The sequence below is a fragment of the Buteo buteo genome, chromosome 8, assembly GCF_964188355.1.
Source record: "Buteo buteo chromosome 8, bButBut1.hap1.1, whole genome shotgun sequence".
In the NCBI taxonomy this organism is placed as follows: Eukaryota; Metazoa; Chordata; class Aves; order Accipitriformes; family Accipitridae; genus Buteo; species Buteo buteo.
This window is the reverse complement of record NC_134178.1, coordinates 13,810,164-13,830,533: the sequence shown is the minus strand read 5'-3', so window position 1 is coordinate 13,830,533 and position 20,370 is coordinate 13,810,164. Positions and strand designations below refer to the sequence as shown.

Below are 20,370 nucleotides of genomic sequence, written 5' to 3'. Positions count from 1 at the left end.
AGAGAGACCAGCACTGAGCATTTTAATCAAAAAACTAGATGGGCAGAGCTAGGAACAGATAGGGAAAGGGGACCATGACTGGAAATTAAACCTCAAGCTTAATTATGTCCTCGAGTAACTATACGTACAGTCATTTAGACTTTTGTCTTTCACAGATTTGTTAAAAGATCAACCACTTCATTAAGACAATAAAAATGTCTGTTCAAAAGTAAACCTCTGTTTTTCCACTGAAGGGAGCATCGCTTTCTACAGCTCACTGTCCCCACAAACCAGAAGAATGAAACCACAAAGGAAAGGGAAGAATCTGATAAAAATGTGACAGGCAGAAAAAGAGGGGAGAAAAATAAAGAGCTCTTTAACTGATAAATCTATCATAAGACACAGTAACCTTTGCAAAAAATTAATAGTTTTACTGTGGTCAATCATTATGCATAGGCAGCTGTTGGAGACTGACCCAGGATAAAACCAGACCGTAACTTAATCACTTCATTGAGAAAAGTGGTGGATAAGGACCATTTTTTAAAGTCACTGTTTTTGAGGTGATCAGCATAAGATGCTTTAACAAAATCACTCTCAGAAATTAAAAAGGTGATTAGAAGTTGCCAAAAACCAGGAGCTCTTCTACAGCCTCAAACACAACATCATTTAAAATTACTATTAGGACATGGTTTTATTGAGGCCATTGTGACCGGCAACGTTTTAGTCAACAGCTTGTTCTTTCTCTGTGTCATGTTCTTCCTCCACTATTTTTTTTAAACACAAGCCCACACATCGATTTTGTCCAAAGTACTACCAATAGCACATAAATATTGTTTACATTTCTATAAATGGAACAGTTTATTACAGCAATTTCTGCATGATTGTTGCTCTCCGCAAGAATGTTTTCAATGTCAAAGCAAGAAGGCTGCTGAAATCCTGCTTGAAAGCATTTTCTATTGTCCATGGAGTATAAAAAGAAAAAGCCTATGTTTCTTAGCATTTTAATGGTTTGATAGAGTACTGAAGCTTAGGTCTGAACGCACAGCAAAGTACAATAACTTTGCCCATTCAAAGCCAGGCAAAAGTGTGGGGTCATCAAAAAAAGAGCTCCTGAAACCCCTGCATTAAAAGAGATTAACAAGGCCATGCAAGGGTCCAGCTGCACACGGCAGGCGACTCCTCAGGCCTGGAGGCTCTGCATCAGACCAAGCGCCCATCCAGGGACAGCTTTCACTCACCTGACATTTCGTCTTGGATTAATTCTGGATGGCTGTAACAAACTCCTCTGCAACTTCCAGCAGTCTCCAAGCTGCAGTGTCAAAACTCAACTGGACATGAGCTCGAGCCACCTGGCTTTGCAGTTACCCATACTGGGATGTGGGGACAAGGCTAGCGGCCTCCAGAGGTCCCTTCCAAGCCAAATCTTTCCATGATTCCATGAAAACATTGCATTTTTTCTATTGAATCCATTAACATTTGACTTCCACTCAAAGCCAGCTTCCATTATGCTAAAATATTTTTTGTTTTGTTTTGTTTTGCCAAATCAACCCTAGAAAATTGCCTCTTGGCCCTATCTGTAAAAAAGAAGAATACAACATTTGACAATTATTTAGTTTAACTGAACACCTGCTGCCTTCTTATAATGGAGAGAGAAGTACTGTGAATTACATGCAAATCTAAAAATAGGAAGGAACTGAAGAAAACCCATAAGAAATCCTCTGTGTACAGTTTCCAAGAAATATACTCATTATCTAGCTAGGAACGTTAGCTGTCAACTAAATGTGACTTGGGTACATACAGGAAAAAACAACTCGGAACATATTCTTCTGAGTATCTAAAGATGCAATTCCCAGACCTTTGAGAGCTGAATCATATTGCGCTTCCATTTACAGAGTTCCTATTCACTTCAGTAGTCAAGTATGCTCAGGAAGTGCATATGTAACAAGAAAGGAGCTTTTGCTAGACAGGCAAAGAGCACGATAAAACGCTATCATTTTGCAACTTGCCAGTAGAGCAGACTGAGGTGGACTGGAGACCGTAACGAACATAGCATCAAAGGAAAAAGCAACAGAGAACTTCAATCTTCTGCCACGGTCTTCTGCTTTGGTGTTTTGGTTTTGGTTTTTTTAAGAGCCCCTGCAACAGAAATACATTCAGAAATACATTATTTTGACCACCCTTGGTAAATTAAGCACACTATATTCATATTTCTACTTGGATATTACAGTAGACCACATGCTGATTTCCACCTGTCCATAATCTGCTCAATATTAAATCAAATTAATCTCATACATATAAAAGTAAAGAATTAAATATCTCTTACAAGGTGTTAAATGTGGGTAAGTCATTTTTGTTTTTAGCACAACTAATCTCACAGCTTCGTCACTGGTAGGCATTCAGATTCCCTCTTCCCAGCAGACACTGCCTCCCGCTTTGCTCTGGCCCAGGTGGGTGGCAGAACAGGAATTCTATTTCTGGGGTTTGTTTCGTAACTACAGATATTGTAGCAACAGGCTGCAAAAGGCTTCAGGCATAAATGCCATGGGACGGGTTAGGCACGCAGTAGAATGTAGGCAAGGGGAAAGGAACTCGTGCCTGGAAAGCCTCTGGGCTTTTCTCCTGTTACCTCTCTTCCTAATGAAAGGTGTTACTTCTCCTTACCAGTGCCCCTGCGCCATGCCAATGGCACCGTTAGGATGACAAGATTATTCGTCACGTCACTATTAAAGCAGGGGGTGCTGGTGCCCGGCGACTCGCAGAGCGGGGTCCGAGGCTGCCCGCCCCTACCCCCGCGTCCCTGCTGGAAAGAGGGAGCAAAGCACGGGTTTCTTCTGCAAAATGCCTGCAGGTCTCTGGATGGAGAATGCTTTCAGTCGCCCTGAGCAGCAGCTGCTTAGCAGTCAGGTTCGAAATACAGTATTTTCCAGATTCAAGCAAATCTGGTTTTATAACATGCTTAGGGAGCAGGAGTGACATACACTGTGTCACCTGCTGCAAAGACCTTCCTTCGCAGATTAAACCAACAGACCAGATAAATGTATATACTATTCAATGTAGTTATTCATCTACAACACCAGATGAGAAAATTAATTAATTTACTAAACAGCAGTTTACATCCCTTACAATTTTTAAACAGTGGGCGGTGGAGGAAAATCTGCCTCTACTTATGGGACCCTCTTGTCACTGCGTTACTGCCACGTAGCATTAAATGAGAAACAAAAATCCCTTTTTCTGAACGGCAGTACAGCCAAGAGGAATCCCACGGCTCGCCATGCGTTCAAACACCGTCAGTGAACTCTGTCTGCCAGCTCGAGGCTACGAACCGAGCGGGGTGACACGTCACGTCGCAACTTTCCCTCACCCCACCATTGAGCAGCCAGCCCTCTGCTAGGACCCGCACTGCATTTCTGAAAGGGGCTGCAAAGACATCAGGTTTCTGCCATATTTTACGGGCAAATATTGTCTGGGGGCTGCGTGTTGTGCTTACGTGTGCTCCGTGCAAACTGAAACACTGAAGTAAAGCCGGCTGTTTAAATCAGCCAGTCTGTAAGTAGAAAAGAGGAAGATGAAAGGGCACTGCAAGAAGACGACCTGGCTTACACGGTCCAGGTCTTCTCTCATTCTCTGAGATAACTACTGTGATCCCAGAGAGCTGTGATGTCTCGGTTATTGAAACTCTCAAACAACACTTACCAAGCACTTGGACCAACTTTCTTTCATGTTACAAGAGGGCAGAAAAGAGGAGATGTTGCCTTGCCTTTTTTTTCTCTCTCAAATCTCAAAGTAACCTTTTAAAATCAGGTAGAATTACTTTCAAGTTTCTTTTAATTTTTCAACGTTCTGTACCTCCTTAAAAAGAATAATCTACGCGAATTCTGCTAATCTGCACAAAAAGGGAACCCACCCTTCCCAGGTTCCTGTAATGGACTCGTTACTCATTTCAAACACAAATGTACCCTCCTGGAGATACCTGCTGTCTCTCTTTTCAGGGAGAATGAAGAACAAAGCCAGTTATTAAGATTTTGTTACTTACACCACAAACATGGGACCAGATTCCCTCGAGGAGACAATAATCTTTCCATTGTATGTCCCACCGAGCAAATTACAACCTTGACATAAACCAGGAAGACATAAAACCACCTCACAGAGGGAATGAGATCTTTCTGGTCCCGTGTCTGTGGGATAAAGCAACCAATCTATCCCATCTCATCTCATGTAAGCTGGAGATCTTGACAGCAGACCCTTCAATGGAGGGAGATAAACCATCCCACCCTGAAGTCAGTGTCTAAAATAGCCGGGATTAATCACTCCCTGGAAGTTCCTGGCTCTCTCCACTGACTAGAGAGGGGGTTTCATGTGAGGCACCATAGTACACAGCAGCCTTTTGTTGCTACAGCACGGTCCCATTTGAGACACTAACCAAAACACCCATTTACTGCAGGGACTAGAGGGTTTCACCCAGCACTGCTAGAGAAACCGTGGGTTTATGTCACGGCCGGTCCCGAAGGATGGCTGGATGGTCGCACTTCTGCAGGAACTCCTGCAGGGCTCCAGCTGAGTCAAAGAGTTGCTCATCAAGCCGTTCCCCAAAAACCCGATGGCCAAAGAGGCACTTTCCTCCTCCTTTTATGGGTATAATTTGCACTTCCCATCCCACTCTCCCCGGGCCTTCCTTTCGGGGCAGGCTGTGTGGTGCTCGCACCACCCACGAGCTCAGCGGCCACACCGTCTTTCAGCGTGCAGGGAAGAGAAAGAAATGCCAACCAGAAGAGTTCCTCCACTGTTGGGTAGAGATGCTGATGGAAGAAAAGCATGAGGACTGCAAGAAATGCTTACTCCATTCACACAGCCGGCGCTTGCTGCCTTTTTCAGGTGTACAGGGATAGGGTTGTAGCTAATAGGAAGTTCCATGTGAGAATTCCTATTTCTTCTGGAGAGCAGACACCTCTCTCCAGTAAGGCAGTGGGAAAATTCCAGAAGGAGTAGGGTCACAGGTGGGATATTCCAGGTGCCTGAGCTCAGATGGCTGTCAGCCGCTCTGCAGAAGCTTGTGCTTTGTATTCAGGGAAAAAATGCAAAAAAAAAAAAAAAAAAAAAGGCATATTCAAACAGAAACACCTGTTTCCTGCAGGACCACAAAATCTCCAGGGCCGTTCTCCCTCACAGAAGCTGTAGCTCATTAGCAGGGACAGCCAGCCTTGCAAAGAGCATTTGAAAACACATTAGCAGATGTAACAGCAGGCTGTTAAGATGTTTAAAAAACACATCCAGAAAGGCACTGGTTATTCAAGATTGTTCATTGAGAAAAAAATAACCCCGCTCCCGAGGCCCACGAGCTGCACCGAACATGCCGAACACCGTCCTCTGCCCCCTCCAGGCGCACCACGCCGCGCTCTGCGGGGAAATCCACAGGCGCAGCACGCCGCAGCGTGCGGGGAAGCCCAAACCAGTGCCTTTGGCGGTGGAGTGTGCCTGCAGACACAGGTAAGGAGAGGAGAGACAGAAAAGACATCTCCCAGTTTGACCAGGAAGCAACTGGTAGCAGCACCAGTTCTGAACCTTCTTTTTTTTTTTTTTTATTCTTTCTGTTTGTTCGCTTTACTTTTTTATGAAAGGTGTCGCAGGTATGTCAGCGGAGCTCAGACTGCACCACAACCAAAGCAGCGGCACCTTGGAGGGATTTCCCCAGGGCAATCGTCAAACTGGTGGGGAAGAGCCCCTCCCCAGTGCCGGTGTTGGGGGACCCACTTCCCCAACTTGCCCCTCTCTGGCAGTTCAGTCCCTCACGCAACGCGATGCACATGGGTCTTCTGTCAGGCTGGTGGGGAAGGCGACCCACCTTCATCTCCTCCAGAAATCGTGCCCATACGGACCCTTCCCCAGCCCACAGCACGTACCCCCAGTGCTGGGTCCCCATAGGCAGCCCTTCTCCCTCCTCAGCCTGAACTCCCAAAGCTCCTCAAACCACCTCACGGTGAGTTTCCCACCGCCTTGCCCCCAGGATAACGGGTTTCCCCCAGCACCCTCTGGCCGGTTCTGCTGCCCTCCCTCCACCAGCCAGGTCTCCTCCCTAGAGACCCCACCTGGCCCACCCAGCCCTCTCACCATGCCTGTACCCCCTGGGGCTCCCGCAAAGCCTCATTAAATAAATCACAAAGTAGCACAGACCCTTTCCTGGGGTGCCCCAGCACTGATCCCCCCTCGCTGGGATGCAGCGCCCACCCTGGATGCTGAAAACTCCCGTGGTTCAACGGCCCGTGGAGGCACTGACCTGCAAACAAGCAGTGCCAGTCACTCACCTCGCAGAGGTGAAACCGCCACCTCTTAGGGGGTCTACCTAGGCAATTAATAAAATATTCAAGGATTTTTTTTAAAATACTTTCAGGAATGACACTGCTCTATAATCCTGTCCCCAATTCCCTGCCAGGTTTATTTTTGTCTTGAAGTCATATCATCCCTTGGGAGATCGCTCACTCCCAGGAAGACTTTCCTTAAAGGAGAAAAATGTGCAGTGAGAGAGACCAGACCAAGACCCACCTGTAAAGGAAGAGTGCACTCAGCACTTTATCAGCTTTTAAAAGCAATGCATGTTTGAGAGAAACAAAAAATATGAGACTTCTTTTTTTTTTAAGAGCTAGAAGAATTAAGCAACAATTAAGTCAGCCTGGCTAACGCTGTTCTCCAGAAAGCATCAGAAAATATGTAAAACCGGAACAGACAGACTCCTCTACCACTAAACCTGCAAACACTTGCACACCGGCAACTTGATTTGCGACAAGTCTTGCTCAGGAAGCTTCCACGAAATGCAAAAGATTATGCGCGTAAATGATCCAGTGTAAAACAAACATATTATTAGATAGCACATACTGAAAGACTTGTAATGTGAAACACTACATCTCAGAGCATCCCAACACCATACCCACTGACAGACAAGCTTTCCTGATGGCTGTATTCTCTGGGACACACAGGAATTGTTTTCTGCTGCCTGTTATTACGACAAATACCTTCTCTGCAGAGGAAAGCTTATTGAAGTAAGTTGCCAAGGCAAAGACAGAACACGGCAAACCAAACAAAGAAGCAGAAAACCAGAAGAACGGAAGAAATCCTCAGCTACACAATGAGCGATGGATGCCACAAGCACCACCGGCCTCAGGAGGTCCATGCAAACCTCGCTCTCATCACACCCGTAAGTAATCGATACCGCCCGGGACAGACCCCGAAAGCGCTGGGATGGCAGATGAGCCGCAGGCGGGGAGGTCTGCAGCCGGCGCGGGACACGCTCGCAGCCCCTCCGGCACGGGTCCGGTATGGGGCACGCGGGGCACCTCGGTCCCGGGCCATAGGGTGAGCCCAGACCCAAGGAGAGTACGGGATTTGCCTAGTAAGAAGTTGAAAGAGGAAGACGAAGGAGCCGTTCTGTGAGACAGAGGAGAAGCAGTCGTGTTACATGCCGGCACCAAATGCCGATTCTGGACTGGGGAGCGCTGAGTAAGAAGTGACACCTGAGCCCTTAGGCTTCCACCGACAGCCAGGGGCTGTGCTCCTCCAGTTAGTGTTGTGTCCTGCACAACGCTCCATGCAAAAAGAAAAAAAAAAAATTTTTTTCTAAAGTTTGTCCAGCTGTGTACAGTATAAAACTTTCCAGGAAGACATTTGGTAGAGAGGAATACTGTAACCTCATTCACTTCGTTTAAGGCCTCTGTTGCTTTCCCATCCAAATAATACGTGTACAACTTTTAAATTGGTTAAAAGGAGTTAAATGGAAAAAAATAAAGGAAGGAAAAAACTCACCCCCAAAACCCTGGGTGAAACTTTAGCAACCCAGCTAAGATGAAGATGTATATGTCTTTGTTTCAAGCCATTTAAACCGGGGTCCATTGGGTTCTACAGATTACTGTAGCACCCAAATTTTTCCAGAAATGTCAGACAAGTTTACCACAGCAATTAAGCTGTCTACCATCTGTAAAAGATTTGCCCAAGAGTTTTCCTAATGTTTTTTTCCCCCCAAATACATTTAACTTAATTCTTTCAACATTTTGCCTATCATTCAAGTCCATATACATTAAGTATTGCAGAGCTGGCTAGATTTTTGAGGGCAACTTTTCCTTCTAAGGATTAGTTGTGCACTGGTGCACTGAAATTTTATATACAGAGTAACACTCTGAATATGAATTATTTCTTGAGAAACACTGCACCTATTCTTGGGAATGGAGAAGTAAAAACTTTACTAGGAATTTCAGCCAAGGAGCAGAGATTAACACCCTTTATTCTCCTCCCAAATGGTGAGTTATTTTCAGAACACTAGACCAGGCTCGAGCTTAATGTCTCCATCACACTGTATAAAAGTGCCCTACAAGTAAATACGTGCACTCAGCCAGTGACAATGAAAGACGTGGATCTGAATTCTTGAACACGTTGGAGAAAGTTTTAAGATTTCTCAGCAACATTTAGTGTACCTTGTGGTCCAAGTAAAACAGTGGTTAGGAAAGCTGAAGGGTATTCTTTATGCTTCTCCTCCTTCTAGCTTGCATATAAACTGGTTGCTCCCAACTGCCTAACACTGGTGGGTGTTCTCACTTTTCACTATGGAAACTATATTTTTTATGTAACTCTCTAAATACAGATTGCTTATGTGACAAATAATCAACCAGTCTACAGCACATTACTTTCTCTCCCTGAGCATTTATGCTTTTATTGTGACTTTTGTTCTTCCATCATATACACAAATAGAACCTCTGAAAAAGTAAAAAAAAACAACCAACAAACAAAAAACAACAACCCTCCCCCAAAAAAACCCTCACCTGGGTTCAGCATAGGGCCTTTGAAATCCCTGAGTGACAAGATCTATCTGTAAAATATAAAATGCTCCTTTGCTGTTGAAAGCACATACTGAATTTTGGGACAGTTATTCTGGGCGGTAAAAAACTATCCATCAGCCTCAGCGATTTTGTAGCTGATGCTTCACATTCATAAAACAACATAACAACGTAATGCTCCTGGCTTCTTCTTTCAGTTTCTTATCGTGTTTTTTCTGTTTGTGTTTCTGAATTTCATTGGAACGACAAAGCCCCTTGGACATGTCACCCATTTCCTAGGAAAGTACCCAAAAGCACAGACAGGGCTGATCACCGATGAGTAGGGGTGCCACCACCCACCACGCTGGGAACAGCGAGGCAGCAAAACGACCTGCAGAGTCCTCGAGCCAGGGCTAAAACCCCAAACGCCACGCAGCAGCGCTCACAACTCCCCCAGCTGCAGGGCTCCTCACCCCGCCTTCCCCACGTCCGCCCGTCCAGCTGCAGGCCGTCAGTCCACACCTCGCTGCAAAACACAGCCCATCCTCCTCCTCCTCCTCCTCTTCCTCCTCCTCCTCCGGGGCTGCAAGGTGGAGCCCCCCACCATCCTCCTGTGCCAGCCCAAGGGACTTGGCTTCAGGCTGGCCGTGCTTGGCTGCCACGGGCTAGCACGGCCGTGGCCCTGCTAGCCAAGACCACCAGCCGCCAGGGTTGGGGCAGCCAGACTGCTCTCCCTTCGGAGCCATCCCTCATCACGTCCCCAAGATTTGCTGCCGCTGACCCCTGTACCATGAGGTAGCGTCTCTGACTCGCAGGTCGTGTGTCACAGCCGTACAGGATGGCAAGCATCGAGTTGTTTGCTTGTTTTTTGTTTTTTTTTTTCTACAGGCTGCATTTCAACGCAGCGAAGAGAGAAGCACGACTGATGTTTATTTTTGGTTGGGGTGTTGAAAGCCACCCAAACAATACATCAAGCGCTATTCAGCTAAGCCTCAGTGCTTGCTGTGTTGAATGTATGCGCTCCATGCTGCGCCTGTCCTCGGCCGCTGAATTTACTCCTAGGGTTGTAGTACAAATTCTGGTGGAAGAAGAGCTGACACAGACGCCAGAAAGTTGCACTGATTTAAACCAGTGAAGGGTTTTGCTGTTTCTTCTTCTCTCTATACAGAAAGGCAAATTTACAGCACTAAAATGAGGTGTCTCACCACCCCAATTTATACAGGCTTTCAAAAATAAATTTATTCTAAATACTATATGTTAGGCACTAAAAAATAATAATAATCAACAGTGTGTAACATATCCTTTCCTTTAAATTTTTTTGACATCCCATGGGCCCAGTGCTGCTCACACCAAATAGGACATACACAAAAACCAGCAAAACCATCAGGGAGGCCATAAGCCCCTAGGAGCCCTGCAGGGGAACCCAGGCTCCGGAGATGACACAGGGCAAATGCCCTCATTCTCCAGGCTTCGCAGCAAGGCTGAAAAAGACAAGACAGAAAGGGCAGCTATAAGGATTGGGAATAGCACTGCGAAACACGGAAGGGAATGGGGGAAAAGGTGGCCAGGAGCATCACCGAGAGGAGGCTCGTACCCCAGGGCAGGCAGCGCTGTGCCCCCTCCTGCCCCCAGAGCCACCTCGTGCCCATCGCTGGGCGTCTCTTCGTCCTCGAAAGGTGCAAGGGGCATAAGTCGACGCCTGCACTGCTGGCCTCCTCCTTTCTGGGCCGAGGGCAGAGGGCTGACGATGCTGGCGTCAACTTTTGTGGGGCTGGGAGTCCACCCTCTCGCTTGGATGCCTACCCCTCACCCCACAGCGTCCTCCAAGCTGGCGGCTGCTCACAGACCTGCGGGGACAAAAACACCCCTCTGCTGCCTGCGTCCTCTTGGCTCTGCCCTCTCCTCTCTAAACCACGTGGGTGCAGACTACAAAAGCCCAAGCAATTCCTTAGCAAGCCTCTCTAACACCCCAAAACTTCAGGGACAGTATTTCTGAGATAGTTTGGCCATAGCTTTCCACCAGGTCACCGCTTATTCAGTCCAGGGAGCAGGGACTGGATCAATTTTCACAGATCAGGCCCAGACCCCTGTGGCTGCAGCACCTACGCACCCTGCATTCATTCATTTCTTCATTCATTCATGTGTTCAGTGAACATGGGGCTTCCTTTTCTTAGTCATTCTTCAAAAGTTACTTCTTAAAACTATCCCACAGCTCCCCAGGGGCCCATCGACCACAGGCGGCAACCGCCAGCGCACCACTGGCAGCCTCCCCAGCAAGCCCAGCCGTGCGCTGCCGGAGGCGGCTGGCTTTGCCGGTCACCAGAGCCGCATCCATGAGCCCCCAGCTGCCTCCTCTGGGACCTCACCGCAGCCCGGCAGGGGTTTGGGAACATGGCCGGCCATCCCCCACTCATTTTCAGTGGCACCATGGACACCCAGTCTCTGCTGCTCGCTTGGTAGTCGCATAAATGCCTCCATGGGAGACAATACATAATATTTGGTGTGATAGAGTCTACTAGGATCCCCTGGTGCTGTTTGTCCATCTGTCCTAACAGCTGAAAATCCTTCAGAAAAAAACCACATCCTTAATAGCACATTTATTAAAGCAGCTCTGGCTCATACATCACTTTAACTTGTGTAAGGAGGTGCTGTGACCAGAAGCCACAGAAACACAACCACAAACAAAACAAAAAAGTTTGAAAAAATAGGTTCAGAACCATCTTCTCCTTATGATTTCTCCTGTCCTTGTCTCACAGAGACAAGGCCAAGGAAGGTGCTGAACACCGAGCCCCTCTGAGTGAGTTCAGCTCTTCTTCCCTGTCAGGATGGGCTATATCATCTGTGCTGAGACATCCACAGCCGCCTTCCTCCTGGTTTCTGAAAACAGTTTGTGTTCTTAAGGATCCCCTTCAAATGCTTCCACCGAGGAGGCACAATGAGTACAATTCCAGGGTCAGGTTTACCTTCTCCCAGGGGTGCCTTAGATGCTATCTGCAGATGCCCAAAAGCCAAGAGCGAGCCCTCTGCGGTTTCCCAAAACTTTTCAATTCAACAACTGTGCGACTGACTCACCCACTTCTTACAGTAAGTGCAACTGCTACGTCCTTGTATCCAAGGACAGATGACCCCTGAGTCACTCTCCTTCCCTTGCCCTTGTTCACGCTCACATTATTTGTTGTTGGCTAGGCCCTCACGGCAAGGAGATACGCGACTTGTGCTTTACTCCAGTGTGCAGAATAAAGAAGCGCAACACAAACACAGAGTGCCACCAGCCAAACCTCAGACCAGACCCTTACTTGCAAGAGTCGCTCCTTCAGCTCTGTGGAGCCAGCCCTCACCTCCACCACGGCAAGGTCCCAGCTCAGCAAAGCATTCGGACTGTGCTTATATCTAAGAGCAGCCAGGGGAGATGGGGGGAGATGGAGGGACCCTAGGGGAGCAAGGAACCGTGGGGTTACCACAAAGACTGTGCTCTTAAAAACAGAGGGACACACAATCAGGGGAAAATTAAGATAAACCATCTTCTCTGAAGGGTCTGCAGGGAAAGGTGGTGTGTACGGCACAAGTGCCTGGTCAACAAAGGCTGAAGCTCAGCTGCTGATCCCACCTTTCCCATTAGAACTTCTTCTGGCTTGAAATGTCCTGGCCAGAAAATCCAACTGCTATGGTTGGCTCTCCCCCTCTCTCCTCCGCTCTGTCTGCACCCTGTCATTTTAATGGACTTCTGGTCTCTCTCTCTCCCCTGCATATAAATTTCCCGATTCCCCAGACAGCTATATTCTGCCACAGCCTTCACTGGTCTCTGCTAACAGCCCCTGGCTGCCAGGTTAGTCTTTCCGAAGTTCTCACCACACCTGGAAAAGCAACAACCAGAAGTCCTGAACTCAGGCAACCTCTGGAGGTGCCAACACCCCTGCCAAGCCCAGAAGGACAGCACCCGTGGCGGGAAAAGCTGGTGCTGAAAATTACATTTTGCCACTTCAACTCAGAGTTCATTCTTTGTGCCCACCACAAAATTCGCTCACCAGGTGCAGGACTGGTTTGCCTGTGTGGTGCGAGGGCAGCGGTTACATCTTCAAGCATCAAGGTGCATCCTATCGCAGGGCTGGGCCCCAAGAAGGTTTGCTTGTTAGTTTTCTATTTCTACTCAGTGTGCACCTTACAAACTTGGAAGGCACTAAATAAGCTCTAAGCGTTTCCCAGGTTTTACTTTATCCCATTTGCATGTGTATTTTGCTCTGCATCTAAGTTTGTGGGACATTCCAGTTAAATATCAAATATATCACGGACCCATTTGAAAAAGGAAAATATAGCTGGAGTCCATGCAACCTTGAGTGCCCAACCCTAGATCATTTGGTTAAAGACAAAGTTCTTGCTGATTTCACCGATACTGAAAGGAATTCAAGTAGGAAGACAGCAACAATAATTTCAAATATTGGCTTTCTGTTTCTCTAGGATGCAAGTCATTGTAAAATTGACACTTTGCAGCAAGCAAAAAATAACAAAATAACTCTATAAATCAGCCTAATATGCCTTATCATAATAGGTATGCACAAGTGTGCTTAGGTATATGCTTGCGCACAGGCTGCAGGCTGCCTACTTGAATTCATATATTATTTTTAGCGTGAGTTAAAATCCTGTCACTGAACAGCAGGTTATTTATTTTTCCCCCAAAAAGAAACTTACGGCAAAAGCATATAAATTAAGTAGGTCTTATTAAATTTTTTGTTTTATTTTACATGTATTTTCTGCAGGAACTCACCAGATTCATTTTGGGCACAACTGGAAATAGTGCACTTATGCTAACAGCAGTGTTGCTCAAAAGCATAATCTGTAAAACCAAAAATCCATTGTGAACAAAACTGTCGGTAAAAACATCATTCTGTACTATAGACGAAAACAAAATATGGCTCCGTTTTCAAACGCTGCCAGAAAGAAAAACTTTGACTCATGGATGGGCGTCGTAAACCACGATTTCATTTCACAAAGAAAATGTCCCGGCAGGGACCCAAAGCTGAATTTACAGCAGAGGAGCTGGGAGCAAACGCCACGGCTTCACCCGGCAGTGCAGTTTCCCCGACAAGGGGCTCCATCGCATTAAATGTCACAACTTAGAGAGACGTAGGGGTTTAAAGTAAAGCAGCAAGTACCAGAGCACTTAAAATAAACTCATACGATGTGGCAACACTGCCCTCCTGCTTCTTAGTGATTCCTGCCCTTTTCTCATATTCAACATACCTCAGGCCCAGAGATGTCCTGGGCAGCTTCTCCCACCACAAAAGTGTTGAGGGACTTACTCTGCATTTCCTTCAGTCTATTCAAATCTCCTTGTGCAGGCAGCAAAGGCACATCTCACTAGGGAAAAGAGGATAATAAAAGCTCCAAACTTTAATTTCATCGTTTTCTCAGGGGGAATACATGCAGCTGTAAAGATCATCTCAAAATCCACTGTTCAATTTCTGGGTTAGCTTCAGGCTTTATAACTCAGCTTAATGCTTTATAACTGAATTAACAAATAATAAAATTATAATTAATTCATCTTGGAATTGAAAATGGTTTATATCTGTTCTTTTCATTAGGTTAACAAAAAGTTAAAAAAATGGGGGGAAACAGATTGTTGGATTGGATTAGACTAATCCTGCTCTTTCTACATCCAGTGTTTGGGGGATGGCGGGGAAGGAAAGACGAAACACTCTAACCCTGGCCAGATTAACATTTTAAAAATTAATTAAATTAAAATGCAATTAAAAATATTAATCCCTATGACCTGTTCCTGTCTGCTGCTATTGAAACAGCTGTCCTCTATAGGCCAACAAAGCAAACATCCTACTGAGGGAAGCGCAAAAAAGGAGAGGACACGTCCCGCTCCCCGCGCGGTCCGAGGACGGGCCCTGCAGCCAGGCGCGGCCGTTAACGCTGCTCCAGGGAATGGGTGAAGCCTGAGCACATCAACGGGATGACTCGGAGGGTTAATTTAAGCTTATGATGAAGAAGTTAACTACTGTAAACTAAAACGATGATGGAGGCCGTACCTTTTATTTTGTGTAATACTTCACGTGAGCCTCTGCATTTTTCCCTTCCAGAAAGAAAAACAAGCTGGGATGTGTAAATAAACCAAGAAAACTGGAGGGAAGGAAGGAACAGCTTGCAAGGCAATTGTGAAAAACAAATAACAGCGGTAATGAGGAAGGAACAGAAAATGCTTCACAAAGAGAGGACGTGGATCAGGATTTAATAAAGATCAGAAAGACTCAAAAAGTGCAGGGGGAAAAAGCTTGGAGAGGCTTACTGAACCCAGGAGGTTAACAAGACAGTAACAAAATGAGAAAAAGGAGATTTACAAAGAAAAAAATCCCTCTGCTTCTGAGTTCCTATAGATCAGGCCTTGGGTACTGCTGCCGACAAACCTGAGCAGCTGGTGTTCATGTGTCCCAAACTCCCCCGGACTTCTGTGCTCCTTCGAGAGTGCAAAGCTGGCTTTGCCCTCCCCTCAGTTGTCACATAAACGTTCACACATAAAAGGTAAATGTTTACCTGGTAAAAATTCTCTGTGTGCTGTATGCCTTCGGAAGGATATTCCCACTTCCAACGGAAAAAAAAAATAATTAGAAAACGCAGATGTAGGCACTAGTCTTGCCTACTTCGTTGCCCCTAAAGCCCTTACAGTCTTCTAATTTGAACACAAAACATTACCAATTTGTGGATCCCCAAACAAGCCTCTTGAGCACTCTCTCCCACATCTCCTTTATCCTCCCTCATCACTGACCTGACCAAAGCTTTTTTTGGTCGTGAGCACACTCAGGAATCAACACGGCCACGCTCTCTGCTGGCACAGCCCCTGGCCCCCACCAAGCGCAGACCCTCCAGAAGCGCTGTACAGGCATCACCGACACCTCTCGCCCCTGTGTCGGTCTCCCCTCTCCGAATGGGAGAGCTGTGTGCTCAGTGCCGTGTCTTTCTTCCAGAGAGCCTGGGGAAGAGGAGCAGGGTCTGGGAGTTTTGCTTGTATGTTGCTTCCTCCAAGCTCACCGGCATTTTACACTGCCAAACACCGCAGCTGAACGGTCCGACAGCTATTTTCACTCAAACATTACTACTCACTTAATTAGCATTGATCTGCACATTTGCCTCATGCTGGCTATCACCTTCTAGGCTTTCCATACGCGTCAGGTTTTCCTGACATGTGGCATTACTTTGATGCCTGGGAGCTTGACTTTGTTGTGCACTCGAAGGTCATGCAGAGTGCTTTTTCAAAGCATCCTTCAAGCCAGCTCCCTGACAATGACAAATCTTGGTTTATTGCCTTTCCTAAGGCCTCACAGTGTTTCCTAACAGACATCCTAGTGGTATTTCAAATCCATCACTCTTGAAGCCAGATGTAAAGTAACCACGGAAAGCTGTATACAGCCATCAAACCATATGAACGGTTTTATAACTACTGGCAACCCACTGAACATTAAATATTGGATTAACATTCAACAGCTCTGCTGGTGCTTCCTGCACTTTGGCAGCGAGCTCTCCCCGCTCTGTCATACGCTTGCAGAGTGGGCTACAACTCTCTTTCAGGAAAAATCTCAAAATGGAGGGCTTCGCTTGTGCTACGCCAGACTCGCAACACAGAGCCAGAGGGAAATGGAGCAATGCAACAGGACCACAGGCTAGGAGATGAGATTACTGCTGCTTTTCAGCCTCCGTGAAATCGTTCTGCAACTCTTTACTTACACCACTGGCCCAGGGAAAAACATCTGCTCGAGATGCTACCAATCCAAACCTACCCTCTCATATTAGTTTTGGTTCACCGTCCTCCTTGCATTCCCAAAAGCGAGAACTGCAATTGCTTCAGGATCGGGACTGGTTCTCCTGTGTGCAAGGTGAGAGTCTGCCTTATGCTTCCTTGACTTTTTCCCCCACAAACCATGGTGCCAGCGCTTCTCCAAGCAGGAACAATCTGCTCTGAGAGCTGGTTCCTGGTGTCTGTGCTCCAGAGATGCAAGCACAAGTTCCAACACCGCCTCGTACCTCCTGCCTGCTTTTAAGCAGCTTCCTCAGCTCTGCGCTCCTCATCGCTGCCTGCTGCTGGGTCAGATGCCTTGCGTAGGACCTAACCTGCCTCTGGTGTGAGGTGTTGCAAGACTGCAGGCACTAACCTGACCCTGTTACCTCCAGCTTCCACCTTCATAAAGCACGGGCAGGTGAGCTGCCATGAACGTGGGCGATCCCGCCAACACAGGTCAGGCGCTGCAGCCGTCGCCTGCCAACTGTTAGCACAGATCAGGGCAAAATAAACAGACCCGGCTCAAACTCGTGGGGAAAAGCCTGATCCCAGGGGATGCCAGGCAACTCTGCTGGAGAAACTGCTGTTGCCTGTGCATACACATTCCTCCTGACATGCTATTTTACATCCAGACGCAGGCTGCACCGTTTTTAGAGGCAGAAGGAGACTGACTGATGGACTCCAGCACACAGCCCAAGAGAACATGCCAACAGACCCGTGACAGGGGTAATCACCACGTTTAAAACACCATTTAAAGAAAGGTAACCTGTCAAGTTTGCTTATGTTGTAAGGCTCAGCCCCAGAGGACTCCAGCGTATTTCCAACACATCGAACTAATTGTAGTTTACATTCGTTTCACTCTCTATTAGAGGTACTCCACATTCCAGGAAAACTAATTTGATCTGCAGCGCTTGGCCGGCCACAGCTTTCTGCACGAAACCCGAGCACTTCTCTTCACTGAATGGGGCTTTGGGTAACAGTCAGCGGAAAACGTGCAGCGCGATCTGTGGCATGTCACCCTAAACATTGCTACACGCCGAAAATAGTTTCAGCTTCCTCCGCCTCGCATAGTCTGGAAATAAAACATATGGAGTTAGCACGGCCGCTGATTGGATTTTGATTGTTCTGAAACGCTGCCAAGTTTAAAGTGGAGAGTGCGGCCTGAAAGGAAATACAGTAGACACTAGACAATTTATTTGTTTCTGAGCGGGGACCTGGCTGACGGGCCGCTTCGAAGGTGGCTAACAAGAGCAGCATGTTCCCATATGGAAACCATATGGGGAAATCGGCCAGGATCTAAAAACATGGCACAATATATGTTATCACGGCAACAGAAAAAGCAGAGCGCTGTAAAATCGGTGCCAATCACAACAGCAAATTGCTGATGGATAGCGCTGATAAATAACTAAAATAGTTAACATACCAGCAGGTTTTAGATAAAATACTGTAGGAGCTGGAGAGGGAAAACGCGCACAGGAGATGCGTTTATTCGGGAAGGCGGCAGGGCGATGGCGGGCATTACTAGTCAGACGTACTTGCAGAGCTCTCCTGGTTCGGCGCAGCAGCTGATCCCACAAAACCGAGGGCCCCTAAAACCCTGAAAAGGGGGGAAAAAAGAAACCCCAAACGGCTGCAACCTTATTGGAGATACCTGCGATCGTTTCGTCTCCCGAGAGCAGTCGCATAAAACCAGCCGAAAGCGCAAATATTTACATCTGAGGAAAGCAACTCCGAGCTCCGGCTCGCCCGGGCCTTGCTCGGGGCCGGACGGCGGCCCCAGCGGCAGCGGCGCCCGCCCAGGCCCCAGGCCCCAGCCCCCCGAGGCGCCGCGGCCGGCCACGCCGTCCCGCGGGGAAACGGCCCGACCCGTTGCCGCGGGAGCAACGCCCAGCGCTCGGCCGCAGCCTCCGGCGCTGCCGGCGAAGCCTGGCCGCCACCTCCCGCGGCGGTTTCTGGGCACAGGCCCACGGCCCCGGCCTCAGCGCCCGGCCCGGCTCCCCTCAGACCCGGCCCGCCGCGCTGCCGCCGGCCCGCAGCGCCCCCGCGCGGCCGCACCGCGCACCGCAAACCCCGCCCCTCCGAGCCCCGCCCCGCAAACCCCGCCCCTCCGAGCCCCGCCCCCCCGCCCCTCCGAGCCCCGCCCCCCGGTCAGCCAGGGGGTGACAAGTCGATACGGGAACGACCTCAAATGGATTTCCCGGATTTAGGGACGAATTTATTCGTCGTCTTGACAGAAGAACGAGGAGAAATTAACCCTCTCCCCCCACGTTTGGGACATTTTGAGCTGGAATGCTCGCATACCTCTACTTCTTTTTGTTGTTAAAACAAAAAATAAGGCCAAAGTTGGCTGGATTTAAAAAACAAAGTTAAAAAACCACTGAGAATGAATACTTTAACTTGTTTTGAGATTAACTTTTCAGTCAATTAGAAACCCCAAACTTTAAAATTATTTCATTTTGTTGAGAAAGCAGAACTTTTTCATGCGCTTGCAGACCCCAAATAGTCCCTTTTCCAAGGTTATTTTGCTTCAGTCAGTGAAGGAGGAAAGAAGACATATCCACGCCGTTTCACCTCTGAGGGTAAAAGGAGGAGGAAATAATAATAAAAGGCATTAACTTTTCCACATTTCCACATCTCTTCAAGATTTACAGCCTTCCTTTTTGCCGGTGACAGTTCAGGAACCGTTTCACCGCTTCTCTGTATTTCTACATATTCAGTTCATGTCTTCAGTAACATTAAGACCAAAGCAGTGATGTTGTGTTTATTAAATTCATAAGTGATTTACACACAAGGAAGACTGTTCCAAAGCCCACAGAAGTCAACAGCATTTATGCTGACTCTGAGAAAAACCCTCTCGGGAAAGCAATGTATTTCATGACAGCTTTGACTAGCCCCAAATGCCCCGTTCACTCTTCCTGGAAGACCCTTGTAGGAAGACTCCTGTGAGCTCTCACCCTGCTTACCTTCCTACTGCCAACACCGGGGCTGGCCCTACCTGAAGTACAACGTCCCTTACAACGCCCTCCTAACCACAGATGTACTGTTGGCGAACTTCGGGCTCTGACTTTTTGGGTCCACGATTGGATAGAGGTGCCAGCGCGTGTCCTGCTCAGAGGGTTTGAGCACAAGTGCCAAATCCAAAACGTTCGAGAAACATCAAAGGTAGGGTAAGAGAAATGTCCAGCAAAACCCGAATGTGCCACACATCCATCAGAGATGGAGTAGCTCCCAAATCCTGACTGAACCAGGCAGAAGCCAGGCAGTTCTCAGTCAGGACAAGAATTGATGCTTCAATCACCCAGTTTTCCTCTTTTGTCCTTTCACTTTAAATGAGGAATAGTACCACTTACTTGCTGGCCTTGTCTGTGTGCCATTTCCTTGGACCTTTGCTTTTTTTTTTTTTTTTTTCCCCCCCCCCCCCTTTCTAATTGCTGTTTGGGTTGGTTAGCTAGCACTCTGGAGCTGAGAGGAGTGGGTTATGCACAGTAGTGACTTGAAGATCATCAGTTGCATACACACTTAAATAAGTCCTGCCATTACAGCTCCTATTTATCAAGTCCTAACAGGTATCTTTAATGCTAAACTATATAGCCAAGAAATCAAAATAGAGATCTCAATCATTGCTTGTGATGATCTACCTGGTTAAATAAACCAGCCTTCAGAAGAAAAATTACACATTCCATGCAAAAGATCAGAAGCTGTGAGTGTCCAAAGGCCTATCAGTACAATCTCAGCAACTGTAAATTAATGTTTACATGTCAAAAGTCTGTAAGTGATTATGTAAGTCCATATATACACATGTATGTTTACATTCACTATAAT

At 47.3% G+C, this 20,370-nt stretch overlaps 1 long non-coding RNA gene across 6 annotated transcripts; it reads right to left on the bottom strand.

Annotated features, from left to right (window-relative positions):
* Positions 1–454: 454 nt before the first annotated feature.
* Positions 455–18,556, bottom strand: LOC142033622 (uncharacterized). Of its 6 annotated transcripts, none has more exons than XR_012651271.1 (4): positions 15,309–18,556; positions 14,013–14,129; positions 13,537–13,605; positions 8,310–9,934 (listed from the first exon to the last, which is right to left on the bottom strand). It is a non-coding gene; the product is annotated as an uncharacterized LOC142033622 (long non-coding RNA). The 6 variants fall into 6 exon arrangements; XR_012651267.1 differs by having other exon boundaries at positions 14,013–17,844; positions 17,972–18,556; XR_012651269.1 differs by having other exon boundaries at positions 14,013–17,620; positions 17,972–18,556.
* Between the last annotated feature and the right edge of the window lie 1,814 nt (positions 18,557–20,370).